Source organism: Buteo buteo, chromosome 27, assembly GCF_964188355.1.
Source record: "Buteo buteo chromosome 27, bButBut1.hap1.1, whole genome shotgun sequence".
Taxonomy (NCBI): domain Eukaryota; kingdom Metazoa; phylum Chordata; class Aves; order Accipitriformes; family Accipitridae; genus Buteo; species Buteo buteo.
In genome coordinates, this window is record NC_134197.1 from 13,732,583 (window position 1) to 13,748,801 (window position 16,219).

The following is a 16,219-nucleotide window of genomic DNA, read 5'->3' on the forward strand; positions in this document are numbered from 1 at the left end:
AAGGAAGAGCATAGTTACCAAGATGAGGAAAACAGTTGCTACATTAATTGAAATGGGACACAACTAAACCTGCATTTCAGGCCTTGTTTATGTATGTAAATGTGGGGGAAAAAAAGTGTTTTGCTGCAGGAATCAGCAAGACTTAGACAATGGCCAAATAAAAGCATCTACCAAAAAGTCTTGGTCAGGAACATTGCTTCAACCTAACTGATAGAATTTTGCCCATACTGGTCTAGTGCAGCAGCAGGGTAGGAGTAAAGATTAATCTGTATGTAGCTACATGGAGCTAGAGCTGGCAGCTAGATAGCTCTGAAAATGTGTCAGAGAAACTTAGATGTTCACTTGAACGTGGGTCAGAGAGTAGGAAACATCAGCTAAAAGATGGAGAGGAATTTATGCTTGCAAACAGAGTTACCTAGATGCAAGGGCTGAGGCAAGGAGAGGAGGAGGTGGGAGAGAGCCCTGGGAAAGGTCTCACAGTGGCGGAGGGCAGGTGAGAGGGGTCCTGCTAACGGGGCACCCAAAAGAGCCAGGGATTAAGGCGGCCAAAGCAGGAGGTCTATGGCTTTCTATGGCTTAGATGTATTCAGTCATAGGAATGCAGCTTGGATAACATAACCTTTGGGATCTATTTTAGATGTAGAAAGGTTTTAAAGACACCTAGGTATATTCTTTATTAATATAGGTATTTCACTGCTTTTTAGCAGTGCAAATAGCTTTCATGAGCACACTCCAGACTGCCATACTTGCTCATGCAGCTTTTAATAACCAGGCAGAAGCTGAAGTAGAGAGTAGTCATAACCAGTCTTTTTCTCTGCAAAATCCTCGTTTTGCGAACAAAGAAATTTGTCAGAAACTGAAGTTCTATGCATCATTCATTTCCACTTGTACCAATACTTGCTTTTGCAGTTTGGTAATGGCTTTCTTGCCCTGCACAATAAAGTGAAAAGAAGGCCAATGATGCCACCCACAGGTGTACGGGTTTATTGCTGCAATGAATTTTGAGATAGGTTTTCTTATCCTGCAGTTAACCAGAATGTTAATTCTAACTTGATAGGGACACTTAGGTTCTTCTGAATTCACCTGCACTTGTGGTCAGAACTACAACACCTGCATTTGTTCTGTACTGCTTTGTTAGCGAGCTTATGGTTTTATTGTGCAGCTGGCCTGTTTTTACTACAAATAAATTGGGAAAAAACCCAAAACTAAACAGGTTACAAAATAGAAATTAAAAATTAAAAATCCTCTCATCTCAGCAATATACAGATCTAGTGAAAGCATTTCAAACAATTAATGTCATCCACTCTTTTAATTAAAAACATACAACAGGCACATCTTTCATAGTATGTAGCCTAATTTGCCTCATTTTATTTTGCCGTTCCTAGCTCAGATACCCTCCAACTGTGATGACAAGCACTGTGATGATTTAAGAGTTCTTCTTTACAGAATAAGACAAAAGCCATCTGAAATAAGAGCTCAGTCTTTAGGTACGACTGAAGCAGGGAGAGTTCTGCTTACAAATACCATACTCATTCTCCATCTTATTTCCCTTATCCATGTTTATTGAGAATGCTGGAATGGAAACAACGTTTTCAATAATTGTTACCTGAACACGAAAATAGGATGTTATGTTTGAGGCAAAAGGTATTAAAGGATATTTATTAGTTTATTCTTCCTTTCTTTCAAAGCCGCAGGACTCCAGAGTACACAGACTAGTAGAAAGGCTCAGGATCAGATTGCACTGCAGGGGCGGAGGCAATGTTTTCTTTTATACGTGATCTCTCAAAAGCAACTATGGTAGGCCACTCAGGGGAGATAAAGCCCTGGCACTCTGCGCAGCTATATTACATCTCACAGCTGGAATTAATTTACATCTCTTAGCTAGATTCGCAACAGCGAACTCTGAATTCAGCAGGACATATGATGGCTCTGCATGTCACAAATCCTTCTCACATTCTGTTGTGCCTCAGGTCCTTACAAAAGATCAACTTATCTGAATTCTCTAGGGTTTTCCATCAGTATGGACCAAGGCTGCAGACAGAGGTGCCTTTACAGAAGAACTTGTAGCCGTCAAAAACACAAAGAAAATGGGTAAATACAGGATTTGGTACTGCAACTGTTTTACTGAACAATGGACTAGTCCTAGCCAAAGTGTATTCACTACATGAAACATAGTTTGTATGTCTTGACATTATCTTGGATGTCCACATCAACTGAGTAAAACTTAAGAAAAATCAGTAAGGGAAATTTCCTGGACTGAAAAAAAAAAAATTGAGAACTGACTTGTCTGAAACATGTTTGGCAAGCGTGAGAACTCAAAGATAAGCTATAGCATCCTGCACGTCATCTTATGTTAGATACCTTATGTTATTATTTTTCTTGTTAACAACTGTAGATATGGCACCTACATTCCAAAGTCTGTATCTCAGCACAGTATTAATATCATCCTAGTTTATAACAATAAGTCTTTGTACTTTCGTTGCATGCATGAACACTTAGCTTATTTATTGTACAGAACATATATCAGCAGAGGCCAGATTCAAGGTAAATTAGAGACATGGAGTAAAGAACATGAAACTGTTTTATCCTAAGCTCTTCCTAGACATGCTCACACTTTATTGACAAAGTTCATCAATACTCTTAAAGACCCTGAGCTCTTGAGGAACCACTGTCATGTTAAAAGCTAGCTATCACTGCTTGCACCATAGGGAAGAAGTTATTTCTAACACCTAACCACTCTCTGAAGGCCCCCTGAGTTATCCAATTTCATGAAAATCAAAGCCATCATCTACTGTCCTTAAATATTTGAAGAAAAAAAACCCACCACCTTAGGCATTTAAGTAAAGGGGAGGGGGCGCCCTCATTAAAACCTATATTTAAATACTTCCAACCTTAATTACCTACAAGATGACACAGTTACCTCTCACACTCACAGCCCCAGGGGACAAAGCGCACTTAATGTGATACTGGGAACTGGCAGCAGGTCCTGTAGCTGCAGGCAGTGCTGGGTGCTGCACAGCTCCCAGGCTGCAGCTACAGACATGCATGTCTCCAGCCCGCAGGGCACCTACAGGCATGAATTAAGCAGAACAGGGACCTGAATTCTGCTTTCCCACTGAAAACCTCTTTGGAAGAGTAATAAACGGTAATGACTTTATACAGCTACAACAGAGCAGTGCCCTAATTTTAGTCTCTGTACATTGCCCAGTCTCTGATGTAACAGCAGCTCCAGATGTTCAGAGCAATCACACAGCACTTGTGACATAGAACAACCCAAGTATTCCAGCTCAACCAACTCAAGCTGTCCCCCAGACATTAAAAGAAAAGCCTGATTCAGTTTAAAGGTTCAATAACAATACCTTTCAAACAGTTTTCCATCAGAAGTGCTGCATTTGTTGTCATACCGTTGCCATGTAGGATTTCACCAAGCAGATGATAACATGTCTCACGACAAATAAGACCAAAAACCCTCCAGGCAAATTTATGGAAATCCTCGCTCACAGGCAAGAGTGATAAAAATGCATCAAGCTAACCTCAGAAACAGTGATGCTGAGGGATCTGATCCTCAGTAAACTTACTTTCAAGGCAACAGCTATCTGGGTGATCTTGAGGACATATTATCTGACAGCATGATTGGATTGTGCTGAGGTGAACAACTGCCCATTTAGTCGTTTTGCTCGACTGGTCTGTCATTGAGTAAGTGTCAGCATACATGGACTGTTACGTTTATACCTCCATTCATCATAACAAGCACTGCTTGCTGACTCGGTAAAGAAAATATCTTTCACTGGGAAAATACCAGAGAAAGAAAATGCTGATTATTGGATGATTCGGAAGGCGACAGAGACTGCCGCAGCGTGTTTGTGACTGGAGAAGTTGAAAAGGTTGGTGCATCTGGAGACACATCCAGACCTCCTGAATCTGGACAGTAACTCTCCAGGGAATTAAATTCTTCCTGATGGTGACCCCATGGGGAACAGCAGCACAGGGTCTCCCTCCCTCCACAGAAAGCTCTTTTGCATTTGGCCCCTGTCAAAGGTGTGGAGATCCTACACAGGGCACCACTGTTAAATAGGTCCGACCTCACTGAAAGCAGTTTTACACAAAGCTCTCACCAACCTGCAGATTTTCCACCCTCTGGACACAGCCTGCATCCAAACACCAAGACAACATAAAAACCAAAACCATGAGTTCATGACTCTTCCACAGGAGAAGAGAGGGGCAATCCAAGTAAAAAATTTGAAACAGTTAAATAGGGTAGCCATAGGTTAAATTTCTAAGGATCTTCAGAAAATCCAGCATATCTGTGCCTGAAATTGGACATTCAGTAACTAAATTTTCACAAATACACCCTATACCCATATTTACAGCTAAAAATCTTCATATACCTAAAAGAAACACTACATTGCAACATAGGAACACCAGCCTCTCGGTGTGCCATGATACATAGCAGGCTCTGAGACAAATAATGGCAAGTATAAGGGCTGGGCAATGGGAAAAAGCTCACAACACAGAACCAGAGCTTTCTAGCACCTACTGGAAATGGTATTGTTGCATGTTGGCAGGAGAGCGCTACTCAGAAAAGCAATAATCAATTCCTTCTAGAAATCTGCAGATTGGTACCATTTCCTTTGGGTTCAACAGAAATTGTACCAAGGAAGAAAGACATTAAAAAAAAATATTAGAATACACAGAAGGTTTGATCAGGAGAGGTTGTGAGGCCCTTTCCAGGAGCTAATAACACTCGCGCATCACAAGACTGATGCGGAGGAGAAGCAGCGCAGACACCTACAGGAGGAAGGCTAGCCAGCCTGGACCAGTGCAAGCACGTTGCTAATACCCACACCACAGGAGACTGAGCTGCCAATCTTCCAGCAAGCCTAGAGTCTCCTTTTGCTCCCTCACCATTATGTGTCAAGTGCCTACACTCTCCAAAGGTTTAGAAGCTGAACTAAAAAAAAAAATCCTACTTTGCTTTCCATATATTTAGAGCTAAACCCACTTCAGCTAAGCTACAAATTTCTGAGAGTTTCCTTCGCTGGCAGCCTTGCTTTGAAACAGCTCCTTCCCCCACACCCCTCTTGCCGCACGCTCCCAGCCACCCGCGCACTGCTCTCCGGCTGTTTCTTCAGACGTGTGCTGTGCTGAACTGGGCAACAGATTAAAGACAGGGATTTAAAAGTGACCACTGCTTTTGGCAGCTTATTTTTCAGCCAGATGAACTCCAAGCACAGCTCGTGACCAGAGGCATGCCACAGGGTTAAGGACAAGCACATCGGAAGGAGTGCTCCATGACCTGCCACAGCCTTCAAAGCTGAAGCTTGCAAAATTACGCTCCAACAGAGACCCAGCAGGACATCGCAATCACGTAATGCAAAGATTTGCAGTGGGGCATTTGAAAAGCACCACAGGGATCCTATCCTGGACCCACACCAACTCCACAGGGAGCCAGACACTGTTTGCACCAGCAAGGAAAACCTGTAAAAGTATGCTGCTGATACAGTTTGCTGGACTGAAGGAGAATTACAAGTATTATTTGCTCCACTGGAATATCAAAAAGGAAACCCAGCCAGACCTCCAATGAGAAACAGATAAATACCTTGGCAGTTGATCAGCGAGTATGCAGCTTGGATTCATCTGCGAAGAACCAATGATAGAAATCTTCAAGTGCAAATCCCTTTTTCAATTAGTAATAAACGAGGAAAGTGATATTTAGGGGAAAAAAATATCAAAAAGTTTTCTTCTGCAAACACAGCTTGCCATAGCACAGATGGGGCAACATAAACCATAATGCACAAATATTGCATCAGCTGCATCTGCCAAGCCCACACAGCAGCTCTCAGAAGCATGAAGAAAGTCACTAGCAGGTTGACAACATGAAGGTACCAGGTCAGGAAAAATGCTTCAGAGCACATCGTAGGGGCTGGTTTTCTCCACCCAGCCTCTCAGAGTACTCACACCAGGGCACGTGGCAACAAGCTAAGCTTCCATCCACTTTCCTTCTCTAAAGCACACCTATAAAACCTTAAGTAATACCAATTTACCTCCTACCTCTTGGTCAGTCCTTCCCAAACTTACCACAGCAGCTGACTAACTTGGCTTCCTCCTTTATAAGCCCCACCTGAGCTCAGTATCGCTCATGTGCTCCCTCCCTTTCCTCCAGCAAGGCAGGGTTTGGCCCTGGGCAGGCTCAGCTGTGCTTACCCTGATCTCACCTGAGAAACACAGCACTGCAGCCAGGAAGAGACCAAACAGAAACACATCTCATGCTCTCCAGCAGGATATTTAAGCCTACAGAGTGTTTTTTCACAGGAGTCAGGATAGACTGAAGGAAGATCCTAACCTGACACAACTGAAATCAGTAGAAGTTTTTGTGCCAGCTGCCCTACATGAGGAATTAGGTCAGAGACTCAGCCTTAAAAATCATTGGGATGGAACAGTACAATTTGGGGAAATAACTGCTTCCAACTGCAATCAAAGTTGAAATTACACTAAATTTAAGTAGAGGAGCAAGAGATGTAAAACTGTGTTCCAGCTGTCTCTGCTCAGTTGTTCCTACCAGCATCCAGAGCAGAGGCAGGGAGCAGCAGAGCGAGTCCCACTGGCCCTGCAGTTCTGCAAGGTTAGAGGGAACCACCCCCAGCTGCCCTGGACTGAATACCAGTCCAAACAAAGCCACAGCCATCACTTGCTGCTCGCAGCTCCTTTGTGGTTTTAACCTAAGTTCTGGAAAATGAACACAAAATATATTAGAACTTCCATATTGGGGAGAATAACACTGGGGGAGAATACTTTCCAAGTTAGCCCATACCTTCTGGAAAAATGTGCTGTTCCAGCTCAGGAACACAACTGCTTTCTTCCCACTTTGAAGCTGATAATATTGTGGAGAAGATTAAGGCTCAGTTTTCCCTTCTTCAGGAGGTCATGAGTTGTCAGTCGGTCTTGAGGTGAGACACCTGTGGCAGTACACTGAGGAGCTGCAAGGACTGACACAACTAAAATTTTGTCCATTGTTTTGGAATTTGCTTTGAAGCTTTGCTCAGCTTTCACCCAGACACCATTCCTTAGCACTTCAGTGAACCCAAAGAGTTTCTGAAAGACCCCCATGCTTTCTCTGTGTTACCTGTGCTACGGGCATTGAAGGAAAGGTTGTGTAGCCCAAAGACTGCAAGATTCCCAGCCCCTGGAAGCAGTTTCCAGGGAGGGAACAGAAACTCCCTGCAAGGACAAGAGTGACAGATCTGCCCATTGGACTCTACACTCCAAGAGATGTGTTCCCCCCAGGCCCCCACTCCAACATGGCAATGAACAGCTGCTGTGCTCAGTCCAGAAACTAACACTGCCTCCCGTTCTTCATCAACACCAATTCCACGGGTACCTTCAGAGGACACCTTCATATGTAACCAGGCTGGGGATCTAGGCAATGTTCTCATGCTCTTTCCTGGCAAGAGACAAGATTCAGGCACAGACAGATGCACCCTTGGTAAATGCATGGCTGCAAAGGGTAATTTTGACCTCCTTGATCATAAGGTGAGGTATCCTGAGGTGACAATTGAAGCTGAACTGCACTTTGTAAAGAAATAAAAGAAATCTTTGCTGATTGCTGCTCTAGTGAAGGTGTTAGCAATAATGAAGTATGATAACAAGGAAGAGAAGAAAGTCTATGGGCAGCTAAAAATGATGGTGGACTCAGCAAGAACCTAAAAATCTATTGGACAGATTTGTCCCTAATAGGAATAAGAAGGGAGTAAATAGCCTGTCCCATCAAGCATCTTTGATGTCTGTGTACTAATGCAAGAATTCATAAACAACCATAACTCGCATTACACTAGGAAAACAGAGGGTAGTGATTCAAATAAGAGAGGTAGGGTGCTTAGATGTGTGTTTTCAAATTAGTTTGCCCTGTTAACAAAAAAGCTGAAGAAATTTCAGGTTCATTAGTGATTGCTTTGGAGCAGGCAGATGAACCAGATGGCCTCTTCACTTTTCTGTCAGTGAATATAGTTGTTTTATGTAGGGTCTGGGCAGAGATACTGTGCATTTGCAGCTAGGTAGATGCTGCTCCTGGGGAGAAAGTTGTCAAGGAAGGTAGGAATTGTACGTTCACAGCCTGCTGTAAGGTTGTTCCTTACATAGCACCTTACTGTTGAGAAATAACATTCAAACAGAGAAAAGACTGTTATTTGCAGCAGATACCTGCAGTTGTTCATCAAAATCCCAAAGAAATGTCTTTTCCAAACTTCCCAGTAAGAAGAGCAGAAATACAAAAGACAGTTATTTAAAAAACATTTAAGGGAAGCTTACTTTGTTTGATTTTTTTTAACAGATAGATATGAGGCCAGATTCCTTGAAATTGTTGTGGGGCTTTTTTAAAATTTAGCTTCAATTCAGTTGAAACCATTTCCTCCTGAAGTAAACAAGGATTTATTGGCTAGCGCTCAACACATCCGAAAAGAAAACAGTACAAAAAGCCCACAGCTTTGGGGCATTTAATGGTTTTTATGGCATTTGCACACAGAGAGGTTTCTTTCGGCATTTCTTTCAATTGGAGAACATTTAAACTCTCATTTGAGACTTGGGGATGTTCGGTGCGACCTTTGTCACTTCTGTTTATTCTTGCTATTCATAAAATAGTCTCAAATCTTACTAAATTTGCTTTCCCTTTTATGAGTTTGAACTTGTCATTTTTTTTTAATAAATATCTTCCCATTCTTGTATAAAAACACAATTAAAGATTTCTGATATGCCTTAGAAAAGCAGTCATTATTTTTATGATGACCCTTCTTTTCCAAAACAAGTGTGGCTAATCTTTCCAAAACAAGCATGCCTAATCTTTCCAGTCTGTCTTCAAGGGAATGTATTATCATGACCCAATTATTCCTGAAAAAGATAGCTGGGAAATTTCTATCATCAGGATGGTTTGCTCACAGAAAACGCAGTTATCACAAAAGCAGGAAGGCTTTGGTATCAGTTAGAATGGTTTTCTGTTAACAAAATTCAGATCAGATATTTCCTCATCAATCAGCTTGATGAGATCTTGTTTGTTGCCCCGTTCTGTTCCTAATTGGTAAGTGCAGAACTGCATTAACCCAAGGTGTGCGGGTCATGCATGGGAATTGTAAGTCGAGTATTTCATTTCAAAAGGGCAGACTACTGGTTTAGTTCACATTTTCTGACTTTTACTTTGAATTCCCCAGATAAACAAAAGTAAATCTCATTGAATTTCTTGAAGTAAAATGAAGAGAAAAGGAAAGAGCGATCTGTGCCGCTTACCTCCACACTTTTCCACCATGCTGAATGTTCTAACATGAGGATGGGATCCAATCTCACTGCTCTGAACCTAACAAGGTACTGTCCACTGACAGGCTGGCTGCTTGGACAGAAGGATTTACTAGATCTCAGCAGAGCTTTGACTAAGTCTATCTGCTAGGAGATGTTTGAAAGATTTTCACACTGCAGTGAGTAAATTTGGGATTATAGTGGGGAAGTTTCTCTGTTCTGACTTTAAGCTAGGCATGTTGCAAAAAATCCAATAAAAGCCATAAACAAATAGACTCTCTTCACAAGTAATATAACCCCTATTGAATTGCTGTGACATTAATGAAACTGCCTCCTGGAGAGCCTAGAAAGTTTGACATAAACCCGGCCAATCTCAAAACAATACCAGGGTATTTTAAATATAAATTTCCTATTTACAATCCAACAGCATAGCTTTCTGCAAGAGATTCAGCTCCACAACTCACCCCCAGGGACCAAAATGGTAAGCTCTCTATGCATGAAAAATGAATGTACGTTTTACCCAGCTTCTGAGCACTGAATGACCATGCACTTTACTGAAATGGTATTTCTTTTTATAACTATTTAACAGCTTAAGGGGGAAGAAAAAGAAAAGGAACCCAATGCTGTCACTTTGGAAAGCTTTTATTGTAATCAACCTTACAACGCTTTTTGTTGTACAATACAAAGAATGTTTAATCTCTCTTGGCTGGCACATTCCCTCCAGGGTTTTACTGCTTAAAATGGGAACTTTTGCTTTGACTGTGGCGAAAATAGTGTCAAACCCCATTGCGAGGCACTGCTTTCACTCTGGATTCATTTGAGAATTTCTGAAGAATCGATGACTTCATGAGATGTGGGGAAAAATAGGATTCCTTTTGAAGAGGGATCATATATTACCTATACATTTTGCTTCCCGTGAATACAGCCATCTCTAAAATGTGTTTCACTTTGCTGTTGCATATCCTTGCACAGTTTGTGGTTTGAATGATTTTTTTAAAAATTATGAGCTAAGATTTCCATAACACTTGTTCTTCATAAAATTTCCCCAAACAGTTTCTGGATGTGCAGGCTCAAGGTGTTCCAGGTAGGAAAGGAGGAGGCAACAGAGGTCTTGGAGCAAAGCCGCTGAGCTAGGTCTCAGAAGTGCTGAGCTGTTTGTAGAACTGAAACTTCAGCTTTTTCTTCTTTTTTTCATGTTGGTTTAAAGGGAAGCGAAACAGTTTGTATATAATGAGCTCTGGCCTGAATACTTTCTAAAGCTCAGGCCAAATTCAACCTCTGAGTTTTACAAAAGGTTATTAGAAAGTTACAATGCAAGAAATTCCTCTGTACTTCTAGATTTTTGCCAGGCCTACATACTGATGGGTAGAAACTTCCCAAGAGGATTTACTTTTGTTCCCAGAGAACCAAACAAGCAATTTCCACCTCGATGACTTCATTGCAACTGGGAGAAGTAAACAGAGAATGAGAAGAAGCATGGCTCTCGATTGAAGCGAGCACAGGGTGAAGCACCACGTAGTGAGCAATGTGTATGTCCTGCCTCAGGAACCACAGACACCTCTTCTGTTTAGAGAAGTCCCATGAAACAACATAAATTCATTTATCTTGTTACATTATTGTCTCTACTCACAATAGCAGCAGTTTCCAGAGCAAAAAGGACATTTCAGATAAACATCCAGACTGAATCTCTGCTTCCAGCTGAAGCCAAACAAAGGTAAGCTTGTATTTTCAGTCTCTGCCAGAGTGGCATAAAAAGGGGTCTCTTAGATAGAAAAGTAAATGTGTTGAGTTGCATTAACAGCCAACTGCCCACCGTGAAGATGTATTGCTGGGACTTAATGCCTTCATCCTGTGTGAGACCTTGACAATGACAACAAAGGTTTTTTTACGGTTTGGCTTTCACAGATAAATTTCTTCTCCTTGCCAAAGAATAAAAAGATTTTTTTTTCTTTGTTTATTGCTTAGGAAAAAATATTTAGTTTATAATAAGTGGATGTAACTGCTATCTTAACAATTGTTGTACTTAACTTAAAATGCACCCAGGATAGATTGCCAGTAATAGAGCCCCCAGAACTGTATTTCAGTAGGAACTAGAAACCAGTAGAAATGGTGTACTTCTTTTTCTAGATATATTTATGAATTACTGAAATATAAAATTAGCTTAAAGGGTCACAGTATCTCTGCAGCTTTCTCAGCTATACATTGTGCAACTCATCTGTGGACCCCAGCACCAGTACGAGGTGATGAGCCTTGCACCCTGGGCTGAAGAGGCTGTGTTTAGTGATGGGTTAGGGAAAAATATCTTGTTATTCCAAACAGAAGAGAAGTGAAAATACTTCAGTCAAACAACAGAAATACTTCCACAAATTTTTCTAAAAATAGGTGATGTTTTCAAAGGAATCCAACAAGTTACACATCTGTTTTTTCTGACTTTCTATTCAGGCTGAGACCCCTAACCCTTCGGTGCCTCTAATTGTCCAAACCAAGGCTGCTGCGCTGGCACTGCTGGGTTGGATGACAGTTGTCTGTTTGTGCAGCTCCTGGTGAGGTTGGTGGAGCGGGTCCTGCCAGGTCCTGTGGAAGGACTGTCATCTTCACAAGACTGTCCTGCACGTTTAGAGAGAAACTGTGCCACTTGTCCTCCTTGTGTGGGTGAGTCCTGCGCTGTGAACAGCAAATAACCAGAGTGAACGTGGTACCTGACAGCTTAGCAGCTGAAAGGTTTTGGCATACACTAGTCAGGAAACATTTCGGCATGTGTCACACACAGGGTGTCAAAGCCAAGCATGCAATTTTCTAGCAGGGTACAAATGAAGAAATAGGTCATAAAATAGGTCAAAAATAAATACCTTATGCCAGCTAGTTTCTCATTCAGTATTTTAATCAATCCTGATTGAGACTCTTATGGATTAAAGGAGAATGGATAAGAAGTGGACATAAAAGAGATTGTGTTGGATAAGCTCTCATTTCTCTGATAGGTGCTAGATAGTAAATAATCCATCCTGGAGAAGCTTTGGGGGCTAGAGAGCTTTCCGGTCTGCTAGAGTTGTTTCTTAGCCTTGTGTAAGGTATAAATGCAGAAGGCAGGTCACATTTATGCTGCTGTGCTGTTTGTAACCTTCCAGATGATAGACAATTACTCATAAACCTGTCCTACAGATGCTCCAGGGATCCATCTGCACATGTCTGACTGACAGTAGGTGGTTGTGGATGGATTCAGAAGAGACCAGAGCTGTGTGAAGAGTGGTGGAGTTAGGGGATGGTTAGTAATTAAATTTTGCAGTCTCTGAATGGAAAATAATAAAGCAATGATAATAAGGCTATTGATAGAATGACAGTTCCTTTGGAAACCAATTGCACAGCTATGGAAAAGCAGGGAGCTGGCTAAGTGGGGGCATCCAGCCCACCCTTCAGCTCCAACAGCATCACCTAGGGCCACAGTGAGCCTGAGACATCCTTGTCCAATCTATAAAAAATTCCACCATCCCCTTAACAATATATCCCAGGGCTTTACTACCTTTTTTATTGGAAGGTGTATTTTTCTTTCCACCCATCCTCAGTCTGCTTTGTTACAAATGAAGTCCACTATTGTTTGTCTATCCCCTATGGCAATGGTGACCATGCGGATTACTGTTGAAATTAAACTCAGCTCTGCTGTAGCAGACGCAGACTGCAGCCTCCTCAGCAGATGGGCTAGCCTGGCAAAACCTGCAGAGAGTGCAGGGAGCAAGAGTGGTGAAGTGAGATGCATAAGGTGTGTGGAGGTGGGAGCAGAGAGCATATGATCTTCTATTTTGACTGAGCGGAGACAATCAGAGAAAGAAATGATCCCCCAAATCATCCAGGATAAATTAGGGCACTATACTGCTTTCTCTGAAATTAATGGTGAGGCTTGCAATTAATTCAACACACAGAGACTTTTGCACTGACAATTATTTCTCTGCTGCTGGAGAGAATTGCTCTGCAATTTTCTGGAGAAGGAAAACTCCATAGCTGAGACAAAGCACATAGGTGGGCAGCCAGATGTGATAAAACTACAGGGAACCAGTACATGGAAAATAAGAACCATCTCATGCAGGACTTGGAAATGGAATAAACAGGTTATTTTTACAAGCTGGAAATGAACATATAACTCCAGGGATGAGGAATAATGCGGCGAGTAACAGCATTTGCAGCTCAGCATATTCCATTGCTATTAAAAAAAAAAAAAAAACGGGCAATGAAAGCAGATGGGAATAGCACAAGCAAAGCACCTCAGAGTTTTATTTAACCACAGGAGAAGTATTTTGAGAAGCAGAGAAGACAGTACTGTGGTATCTGTAGTTATGTATTCTGCCTTTGCACACTCCACAGTAATGGGAGATGTGACCCTGTAATCTGCTGCAGAAGTGCTGGTCATTTTGTGCTGCCATTAAGATGCAGAATGAGAGCTGCTCTTGCTCTCTCATGGACACTTATACAATTTTTCTTTCTTTGCAGTTTGGCCAATCCATGCTAGCAGGCAATTGGACTGGAGTTTTCTTTGTCCCTCAGGATGGAAAAATTGGACTGATTCCTCTGAGAAGTAAGAGAGACAGGTATTAATTATCATAAGGTGGATTTGCAAAGTACCAGTTAGCTCAGCTCTTTTCTTTCATTTTTCAGCTCAAACTAAGTCCTTGAATCTGTTGCAGCTTTTCCCATTGCATGGAATAGCACAACATTCAATATTATTAAGCGTGGCCAAAAAGATTCTTAATATTAAAAATAAGCAGCAAAAAGTGAATGATCACTCAAGAAAGCATTTCTTCACTTGTGTTTTATGATCTGCAACAAAAAATTTTGCAATGAACCACAGCTCTTTGTCACTTGCAATAGTTCTAATATTGTTGCTGTTGTACTTTTCCACTATTAGCAAAATCACTGGTTGTCATGGTTTAACCCCCACCGGCAACTAAGCCCCACACAGCCACTCGCTCACTTCCCCCATGGTGGGATTCGGGAGAGAATCGGAAGAGAAAAAGTGAGAAAATTCGTGGGTTGAGATAAAGACAGTTTAATAGGTAAAGCAAAAGCTGTGCACACAAGCAAAGCAAACCAAAGAATTCATTCCCCACTTCCCATGGGCAGGCAGGTGTTCAGCCATCTCCAGGAAAGCCGGGCTCCATCACACTTAACGGGGACTTGGGAAGACAAACGCCACTTTGAACACCCCCAGAGCCTCCTTCTTCTTCCCCAGCTTTATATACTGAGCATGACGTCCTATGGTCTGGAATATCCCTTGGGTCAGTTGGGGTCAGCTGTCCCGGCTGTGTCCCCTCCAACTCCTTGTGCCCCCCCAGCCTCCTCACTGGTGGGGTTTGGGGAGAAGCAGAAAAGGCCTTGGCTCTGTGTGAGCACTGCTCAGCAACAGCTAAAACATCCCTGTGTTAGCAACACTGTTTTCAGTACAAATCCAAAACATAGCCCCATACAAGCTACTATGGAAGAAAATTAACTCTATCCCAGCCAAAACCAGCACAGTGGTATTACCCTTGATGCATCTAAACAGCTCAGGCCAGGGGACCAGACCTTCTGCAGGAGTAAAGTACTATATCTACACCAATTTTAATACATCCAGCGTACCAATCTGATCCCCTGGACATAATTGTAGGAATAACTTTCCTGCAATACGTAGATAGGTACTGATGGGCACTGGATGGCCAGCATGCTGAAGAGCGGCAGTCAGGGGCGTGCACAGGTTGTCACTGAAGTGTATGAAGCAGCTGTGGGTATGAGGGAAGACAGGCACTAGGGTGTTGGCACTTGGTACGGGCGTAGGGATCTAAATTAGAAACTTAGAGAATCATTTGGCTTTTCCCATCCCCTTGTCAAGAAGCATTCCTTTTGTTTTTCAATACATGGAAGAAGTTCAAATGAGCACACATCACTCTGAGAACACCCAAGCCTTTCTCCACAGACTAGACTTCAGTAAAAAATAACCCTTAAGGTCGGAAGCAAAGCAGCAAGCACTGGGGTAGCTGGGTCCACTCTGAGCCCTCTGAAGGACTCCTCAGTGCTGAGCCTTTGGAAGTTGTCTCTCCTGATAAGCAGAGGCAACAGGCTGCATTATTGTACCCTCTCCCAGACATACTCAAGTGTCGGCAACTGAAAATTACTATCCCAAAAATAAGACAAGATGTCACTGAGCCTCACATGCACTTGCTCTTCAGATTCATACCATCAATTATTCCACTTGCCTGTAATGGCTTCAGGCTCTTTTATCTTTCAGTGGATTTCTCTGCTGCTTTGCATTTAAATTCACCTTGCCTTCATAAAAGAACAGTTGAAATGTAAGCAATAAATGAGCCAGATAAAAACAAACATGCTGTTGTTTTCTTGGCTTTCTCTGCAGTGCCAAGCAAAGGATGTTTCTATACCCCTTTGAGAAAGCCATCCCACTCTGCCCATGCCGAATAACTATTTGAAAACAAATGGGTAGGATTGTACAGCCACCTACTCCTCAGCCTTAGAAACAGCAAGAAAATCCCACCTATCCATAAATATTTGTTACGATGATAGTTCTGAAAATAAAGTAGGCCAGAACTTTCCCTATCAGGCCAGGCTGCAGTATCCAGCTTTCTTATACCAATTACTGTCTATTTGACATGCTTCATGCTCTCTTCATTAATGGGGTGAAAGGTTTTATGGCATAATAACCTAGTTCCAGTGAGCAAGTGTATTTACGAGACCAAAGGCCAAGTCATTTGTCCTTGCAGAAGCAGCCTTGAGACTCTAGTGATTGGCACTGGTCTAGGATGGATAAATCGCAGGAGGAAAACTTCTGTCCTGTAGAACACAGATTCATCTATGAATCACTGGGGACACAGGGGTTCTCACCACAGGAAAGCTGAGAGAGCAGAGATCATCTTGGTGACAACCCTGCTACGGGACAAAAGTAGGTGGAGAGCCATTGGCTTCA

The 16,219-nt window shown here is 42.2% G+C and overlaps 1 long non-coding RNA gene across 1 annotated transcript in view; it reads right to left on the reverse strand.

Annotated features, from left to right (window-relative positions):
- Positions 1–9,909: 9,909 nt before the first annotated feature.
- The window catches only part of LOC142045251 (uncharacterized), a 68,048-nt gene continuing 61,738 nt past the window's right edge, over positions 9,910–16,219 (reverse strand). The window contains exon 3 of the long non-coding RNA XR_012654549.1: positions 9,910–11,943. This is a non-coding gene — a long non-coding RNA (uncharacterized LOC142045251). The remainder of the gene's footprint in view (positions 11,944–16,219) is intronic.